The sequence below is a fragment of the Budorcas taxicolor genome, chromosome 17 (genome assembly GCF_023091745.1).
Source record: "Budorcas taxicolor isolate Tak-1 chromosome 17, Takin1.1, whole genome shotgun sequence".
Taxonomy (NCBI): domain Eukaryota; kingdom Metazoa; phylum Chordata; class Mammalia; order Artiodactyla; family Bovidae; genus Budorcas; species Budorcas taxicolor.
This window is the reverse complement of record NC_068926.1, coordinates 54,233,167-54,242,089: the sequence shown is the minus strand read 5'-3', so window position 1 is coordinate 54,242,089 and position 8,923 is coordinate 54,233,167. Positions and strand designations below refer to the sequence as shown.

The 8,923-nt window shown below is 36.7% G+C and overlaps 1 non-coding gene across 1 annotated transcript; it reads right to left on the bottom strand.

Moving 5' to 3' along the window:
- Window positions 1–572: 572 nt before the first annotated feature.
- Window positions 573–645, bottom strand: TRNAD-GUC (transfer RNA aspartic acid (anticodon GUC)). The gene has a single exon. It is a non-coding gene; the product is annotated as a tRNA-Asp (tRNA).
- Between the last annotated feature and the right edge of the window lie 8,278 nt (window positions 646–8,923).

The window sequence follows — 8,923 nt, the reverse complement described above, 5'->3', positions numbered from 1 at the left end:
AGGCGAACTTTACTGATTATCCTATGAATCAATTAGCTTGGGTACAATGAGCTCTTATCTATAATAATTAGGGCACTGAGGAGACTGTAGCAACTGATCTGGTTCAACATTAATAAAATAATGGAAATGTATGCAAGATACCCACACTCATGCAAAACCTGTTTTTATAAAGAAGTAAATGTGAGGTTAAAAAAGGTCACCAGTTTTGAATTAGGAAACTACAAAGTAACAGTGGTGTAATAGTTTTTTTTTGGCGATCCTCCTGAAAGTTGTTCAGTCTTTGAGACCCCATGGACTGTATAGAATCTCCAGGCCAGAATATTGGAGTGGGTATCCTTTCCCTTCTCCAGGGTATCTTCCCAACCCAGGGATCGAACCCAGGTCTCCCACATTGCAGGCAGATTCTTTACCAGCTGAGCCACAAGGGAAGCCCAAGAATACTAGAGTGGGTAGCCTACCCATTCTCCAGGGGATCCTCCCGACCCAGGAATCAAACCAGGTCTCCTGCATTGCAAGCGGATTCTTTACCAACTGAGCTATCAGTTACTGTGTGGCAACTTGCAGGATCTTAGTTCCCTGACCAGGGATTGAACCTGAGTCCTCAGCAGTGACAGCAGGGAGTCCTAACCACTGGACCATCAGGGAATTCCTGCTGGTCCAATAATTTATAACAATTAAAAATTAAAGATCAATCTGTTATCTGATAGTACGAATCATCCTTAAAAGTAGCTTAAGTGTTAACAGTTGCAAAATCACTCACCTTGTGGCTCACAATTGACACAATATTTGATTCAAAATCAAGCAACAAGACATAAAGGACAGACTTTCGGACACAGGGGCAGAAGGAGAGAGTGGGATGATCTGAGACAGTAGCACTGAGAATATGCATTACCATACGTAAAACAGAGAGCCAGTGGGGTGCAGGGAGCCCAAAGCCAGTGCTCTGGACAACCTAGAGGGGTGGGATGGGGAAGGAGGTGGGAGGAAGCTTCAAGAGGGAGGGGACATATGTATACCTATGGCTGACTATGTTGATGTATGGCAGAAATCATCACAACATTGTAAAGCAATTATCTTCCAATTAAAAATAAAATAAAATTTCAAAAAATCAAGTAAAGAATGCTCAAGAACAAGATATGCTTTGAAGTATTATAATACGATGTGTTTTCCTATTTCTACATGTGCATGTTAAATGTGTGCATGTGTGTAACACAACATTTTCCTGGGAATTAATGAATTGTGCATGCTGGAGGCTGTTGCTAACAACATAATCATCTCTATAAATGCTCTGATTGACTATGACAGCTTAGGAAACCATGTGAAAATAAAAAGCACTATGCTCCCTGATAATATGCTATGGAGGACAATGATCAAACTATAACTCATAGTTACTTATTTGCTTAAAAGTAAAATTGCTTTATCAGAAAGGTTACCTAAGTCTTGTCCTGTGACTGTGACAACAGATTAAAAATGGAACTGCTTAAACCTCCAAAATATGCAAAATGGTAACTGAAAGAATATCGCTTTAATGACAGTTAAAACCATCCATCTCCATGGGCTAAATGTAGATGCATTTGGAAGCTAACCTTGGCTTTCAGGCTTGAGGTTAGACTAGCAGGACTTCTATTGTCATCTGGACAGGTGGCAATAACCTTAGACGGGGATGTCAGAGCCTCCGAAGTCTTCTTTTAGATCTGACATCAAGCTACAATGAACCCTGGCTTCTGAACAAACTTTGAATGCCAAAAGGCAAAGGCGAAGGGTTAACTGCTCGTTTTTTTGTTTTTTTCAAAATTTCTTACATGCTAAAATATTTTAAAAAGCAAGGACAGCTCGATTTAGATTATAAAAAAGGCACTCTGATGAAAAGCAAATGTGTTCCTAAATGTATTTTGAAGTAGATGGTTAGAAAGCTAATATAGAGCTTGCAGTCTAAATATATCATTCTTTTAGAGGCAGAACATATTGCTGGGGGAAAAAAATTCTCTATCACAGGACTTATGGCATATAGTAACTAAAATGTTTTTCCATTCGTTGAATTTTCAATGTTCAGGAATATTATTCAGTAGACCCAGAGAGAAGTCCTAAATTGGAAAAGCAGCTGAGTCCAAGGTCATCTCTCTTGTTTCCAAATATATCTTGAAACAAATGCAAGAAGGGCACTTTGCTGAGTGTTATCTGGACATATATAGTTTCAATCAAATTCTTCAAGAAGTGTCAGAATAAAAGTTGAACATTTGTTTGACACTGCCAAGTCACTAGCAAGTGGGTCTCTTCAAGGGCTGAGGCTCTCCTTGGCTACTTGGCAATTATTACAAGGTAAAACAGTTCTTTTTCTTACTCTCAACAAAAAGCAATCAAGGACTGTTAAACACCAGCTTTGAATTTTTTTCCTCACATTTCTGGATACACAGGAAATCAAATAAACTTATAAAAATGTCTCCCAACAAAAATGTAACTTTAAAATCTTCTGTTTCTCATCTAAATTTCTTCAAATTAGCAAATCTTTTCCACATATCTGAAAATGTGACATGAAACAAAAAAGTGATTGTACAAATGAGATGACAAAGAGTTTTAAACTGAATCAAAGAATAAAATGTTGAATCTCTGAGTTAGTGTAAAAAAATATTCCCCCAAAGATGATGAAACAAACAACTGACTTATTGCCTATACTGCTCTCTTTTGTCATAAAAAACAAATCAAACTTAGTCCATGATAGCAGTCTCTTGTGGAGATGATAATCTGTGATTCCCTACAATGCAGTGAATCTCTCATTTCATTGAGAGTCCAAAAGGAATTAGGATATTAAGAACAGCTCCAACAACTGCACCAACTCGAAACAGCTCATCGATTTGGTTTCCAGCTCCTTTTCCAGCTTTAACTCTCTTACTCTCTGCGGCCTTGCCTGGCTCGTACCTCAGGGCATTCCTTTCTTGGGGCTTCCTCAATCCCGTGGAGCTCTTGTTCCCTCCCTAAGCCAAATTCTACCCATGCTTCCAGAGTGGTTTTAAACTTGTATCATCTCTTTCTCCAGTCTGCCCAGATTGCTCCAGCCCACAGTGTTTTTTTTCCCCTGTGAATTCCCATTGGACTAGTAACTCTTGATGGCATTCCAAACAGCTAAACTGAAACTTTCAGAGACCCTAAACTCTAAAGAGAGTGTAAGGAAGTCTGAGTTTTGATTTTTCTAATGAAAACTTCTTTGATTTCTGAAATATCAAATATTGGGGTTTATCTGTTTGATAATCCAGTGCTGTAAATTGCTTCAATCGCTGGTTCCTATCCAAATTTTACTCATCTTTCCAGGCCCAGATCATTCCCTCTTCTTTGATGAAACCTCCTGGACTCCCCTTTGACCTTTTAGTCTTCCCTAGTCCATCTTGGAAGAAGGAAATGGCAACCCACTCCAGTACTCTTGCCTGGAAAATCCCATGGACAGAGGAGCCTGGTAGGCTGCAGTCCACGGGGTTGCGAAGAGTCAGACATGACTGAGCGACTTCACTTTCACTTTTCACTCTCATGCACTGGGGAAGGAAATGGCAACCCACTCCAGTATTCTTGCCTGGAGAATCCCAGGGACAGGGGAGCCTGGTGGGCTGCTGTCTATGGGGTCTTACAGGGTCGGACACGACTGAAGCGACTTAGCAGCAGCAGCAGCAGCAGCAGCAGTAGCAGTCTGTTTTGACTGAACTTTTACAGCACACAAAATTTAGCACTAGGTTTTAGGATTCAATGTATTTGCTGTATTGTATTGTTAGTCTGGTTAATGACAGGGGCCATGTCTTATCCTTTTACTGTACCTTTTCATGGAGTCCAGCTGAGTGCCCAGCATGTCAAATTACAGAGCACATGAGCTTAGCCCATATTAGGAACTCCTTATCCTGGCCTCACACAACTAGGTAACTTACTGAGCCATTCTAGACTTGCCATTTCCTGAACATGTCATGTACTTAAATGCCTTTATGTCTTCCACTTGTCTTACACTATCAAAATCTTAATTCTTTCTTATAAATCCAGCTCAAGTCCCACCTCTTCCATTAATCTTTCTCCAATCCCCCATGTCAAAATTAACTGTTTCTTCCTCTGAGCTCCTTGTTTTATACATAAAAAAACCTTTTCTTTTTGCTGCTTAATGTTAGAATCTTCTAGACTGTGTGCTCTTTGAGAGAAAAAACCAGGTCATGTTCATTTTCTATTTTAGCATGTAGCACAGTGTCAAGCATGCAGAAGATACTCAATAAATATTCACATATAAATAAATGAATGAACTTACAATTTTATTCTCCAGTTACTCAAGTAACAGCTTGTTAATATCTTTGGTTTAGCCTTGGCATTTTCACAGATGAAGGTGAGAAAAGTCCATAAAACTATTCAATGAATTCTGGATTTGACTAAATAAATTTTGTGGTTCTGCTTAATATTTTATCTTATCTCAATCTTTAAGTTTGATGGCAGCATTGTTTATAAAGTGAAAAACTGGAATCAATCTAAATGTCCAGCAACAGGAGACATAGATGAGTTTAAGACTTTCACAGAGAAAGTTTTTTTTTTTTCTTTTTCACCACCATCTACCTCCAGAACTTTTTCATCATCCCACACTGAAACTCTTCATGGAGAAAGTTTTAAATTATAACCTATAAAGTTTCTACTCTCTCTTTACCTAAAACTATTACTCACTTCTTTTATGCATTTACTCGACAATCATTTTTACTATAATTCCCTCATCTGGTTGGTAGAGTTTATTTACTTTAAAATATTTATTGATTTATTTTATTTATTTTTGGCTGTGCCGAGTCTTTGTTGCTGTACATTGGCTCAGTAGTTGAGATTTGTGTGCCATAGTTGTGGTGCACGGGCTTAGTTGCCACAAGGCATGTGAGATTTTCCTGGAGCACGGATAGAACCCATGTCCCCTGCACTGGCAGGTGGATTCTTAACCACTGGACCACCAGGTAAGTCCCAGCAGAGTTTATTTTTAATCATTTAGTAAAGTAGTAAAGTTTGTTTTTCAGCTATAGATAAGGAAATATATTATTGAAAATGCATTATAAATGCAAAAAAAAATTTCACATATACTGCAGTTCATAAATGGACAGCAACCTTTATGGATATATACAACTATGGGTCACATTGCAGGACAGCACAGTAGTTAAGAGCACAGGTTTTGGACCCTGGCTCCACCTGTTACAGTTATTAGCTGTGTAATACTGTAAAAGCCTTTATGTGCCTCAGTTTCTTCATTTATAAAGCAAGGATAATGGTATCCATCTCATAGGGTTATTTTGAGAGTTACACTGGTTCATACACATAAAGCACTTAGGACGGTGTCTGGTACATAATCAGTGCTTACTAATGGACTAGCTGCTAGCATATTATTATTTTCATCTTTCTCATGATTCTGATTATTATAATAACCACAATAATATTACTCCCCTGAAGTAAAATTTTTTTCAGGGAGCAAAATTTGTTCAATCTGGCTTTGCCAAACTGCTGTTTAAAGAAATTTCCCTTCCTCTGTAAGTTGGCTTTGCTTCTAGAACCAATAAACCAATCAGTCTTTGCTCTTTAACAATGGGACCGGCTCCCTCATGAGGAGTGAACTGCATTGCGGTTACTCTACCGAGGCTGGAAAGCCATTTGCCACAAGCACTCCTGTCCTGATTTCTGCACTGAGAGAGGCTGAAAGAGATCCCTCAAAGGTCCCAATTTAATGAATGACCATATGAATCATTCTGAGGTTCCTTTCAAGCTCCAAAATTCTCTGCCTATTCACCAGGTTCTCCCATGCAATGTTAAGCGGCAGTCTTGCCAAGAACCTGCAGTTCACACTCTGAACTGAGGAGGAAACAAATACTGTCACAGAAAAGCAGAAAGCTTAAATTTCTTTCTGTCTTCTGAACAATGCATTTCCACAGCAATGAACCACGTTTGGTGACTCAAGTCTCTCAGCAATTCTAGAGAGGAAATTGTGAAATTATCGCTGTTTGCTGAGACAGTACTTACAGTTTGCCAAAAGAGGGAGCATGGGAGCAGAAAACACATTTGTCCAAGTCTTAAAAAAAAAAATGTTTGTTTGGATTTTGTTTTTTAGTTTATTTCTTTTGCAAGGATTGGATGAAACTAAATGACAGTTACAGACAATATTTTCTTTTTAAGACTATCTTAAGACAGAAAGGTCCAAGATTGAAAATAGACACATAACTTTAAACGATCTCTCTCTATCTTCGCCAGACAAAACATTCACCTTATGCCTGGCTGCCACACATCAAACAGCTCTAACCAAACTGCTCTCATTAAAAAGAAAGGAAGGAGGAGCTCAGGCCAGCAGTTCTCCTGAGTAGGGAAGCAATCACATATTTAATAAAAGTGCAACTTTCTCTCCTGGCTGCCATGGATTGTTTAAAAAAGAAGGATTCATTGTATATATAATCTAGATCTCACCTTTACTACAACAATGGAGAAGTTATTGAAATAACCAAGTTTAATGAAAGTCAATCATCAGGGTGCTGTTACTCACTCCCTAAGGCTAAACACTCCTTGGTGCCAAGCAAGAGGAATGATGTAAGCTCCTAGAACCTTTTGTAGAAACAAGTCTTAGATTCACACTCATTAGTCACTAATACTGGGTGAAAGCCTGTGTAAGACAAGGAGGTTTCTATATATCATATCCCTACAAAGTCATTTTTTCAATACAAATTTGATTGCTGCTTTTGTAAATACAGCTTTGGCAATTTCCCCATTTGTACATATATTTTCAATTTGCAGAAGAATTCTGCAAATTCATGTATTTTTAGTTTAAGGAACATACTTAGTCTCTTACTCAAATTACCAAAAAGTACTCTGTATCATGTTTAGCCTAAAAATTTAAGAAAGACACCTGGAAAATTCACAGAGCTTAAAAATTTTCCCCCCAAATTATATATGTTATATAAACTGATTAGGTGATAGTTTAATGAAATGGTTTCTTTCATTGCTGCTGTCCACTGCATTAAAGCAATATGATATAAAATATTAATCAAAAGAAGAAAGTTAAATATTCTATAATTTCCTGAGAGTTGGTTTAATTTCCATATGCCTCTGAACAATGCTCTAAGGTAATTCTGCTAACACTTTCTAGACCTGGAAAACACATGACCTTAGATTCAGTTATTAATAGATTTATAACAGAAAAGACATTATATTATAAAATTCTATAAAATTTTATATTATAAAATTCTTCTTAAAGGACAACCTTTAAAGTTGTATTTTTCCTTAACTAATACAGGAAACAAGATAGGCAGTGGCTTTTTGAAATTTATGGTTTAGTCAGTCCCATGCAACAGCTGGCAATACTGGGTCCTAGGAGGAGAAAATCTGTGAACAAAGAAGTAGATTTCACAGGCTACATTTTTTTCCTTAATTTGGATCATCATGCGGAAGACAAGATTATTTTCCAAAATGATTAGGCATTCTCATCAATTAGCCAGCTAAAGTATCAATCCTGAAGGAAAAATGTAATAAGCTCTTCTTTTGTAAGTGCCACCTGTCAAAAACTGTCAGAGTTAGTCAAAGCTTTTTACTGTTCCAATCAAATCATAAAATGAGTGGAAAGTCACTGTATAAAACCCATTAAGCTATGTTACTAAATGTCCAATGTTACATAAAAACTATAAATAGCTTTGCACTTTTAGGCCTTTTTTTCAATTTGCTTTTCTTGAAGTAGTAATGATGTTCTGCTTCAGTGAATAAAATAATTTTGGAGCTGCCTAGTGTTTAATCCACATAACTCTTTCTGTGTGGAATGAAAGCAAGCAGTAATCAAATCAGAATTATAAGCATTCCTTGACGTATCTCTTGCTAACAATTTTAAAAATTAAGAGCACCAAAGATAGCAAAGACTGAAAAAACTAGTCACTAGGCTTAATAATCTTACAAATTGACATTCCTTTGGGGAATAAAATGCTGTTTCTGGGAAGGGCATCTAGTCTTTTTCAAATATTTTTAAAGGAATTCATACTCTAAAAGGAACATCACTTACTACTGGCTTAAAAATAACAAGCCAGTAGCCAACTCTGAACAAATACAATGTCCAAAAACTGATTATTGAATTAGTAAGGGTTTGTTTCCACACACTGAACACAGTCTTTGCTCTTTTAGTACATGGTTGATCCAATAGTTGATCCAAGGGCCAAGTGAGAATTCTGATAACTGATATTTGTCCAAATAAGTAGTTAAAGTAAGCTGAGGACCAGATCCAAAGCACTTAATAATACTGAAATACTTCTCTTTTTTTTTCTTACAATATGTTAAAAGAAGTTTCTTTCTATACTTTCCTGGTAAGTTCTTCCATACTCGGATGGATCCTATCTATTCTGGTGATAGCTCCTAGAAATGTAAGTAATTTCCATGCTAATGAAATTCTCTAATTATCAAGAAAGACAAAAAAAGGGTAGGACACATTTGGGAACAGACACCCAAGGCCATTAATCAAGTTTGTATATTTTGCAAGGGTGGAAACAAATTTTTTCATCAAAATGTTTTTGCTTTGTTTTCTCCAGGAAAGCTAAGAAGAACGAACCCAAGAAGGACATGCTAACCATTTGAAATCTGAGTTTTCAACTCTAAAATAAAGAAAATTTGAAAAGTATATTGAAACTGAAATGAAGTAAAGGGTGCCATATGAATTTAGTATCTTTAAGGGAAAAATTAAAGACATCTTCAGATAGCTTGTCCAAATGAAGCAGAGATTGGAGGCACTTTGACAGTTTCTTATATTTAAAATAATAATGCCCAGAACCTACTGTGTTAGATTTTTGGTGAAAATAAGCAATAATCTTAAATTTAGTACAGTACTATACATGAATACTTACTTAAAAAAGATTAAAATTTATACTATATAAATTTTAAATAGCCATGATATGTGCATCAAGTTTTATTTGCCTTT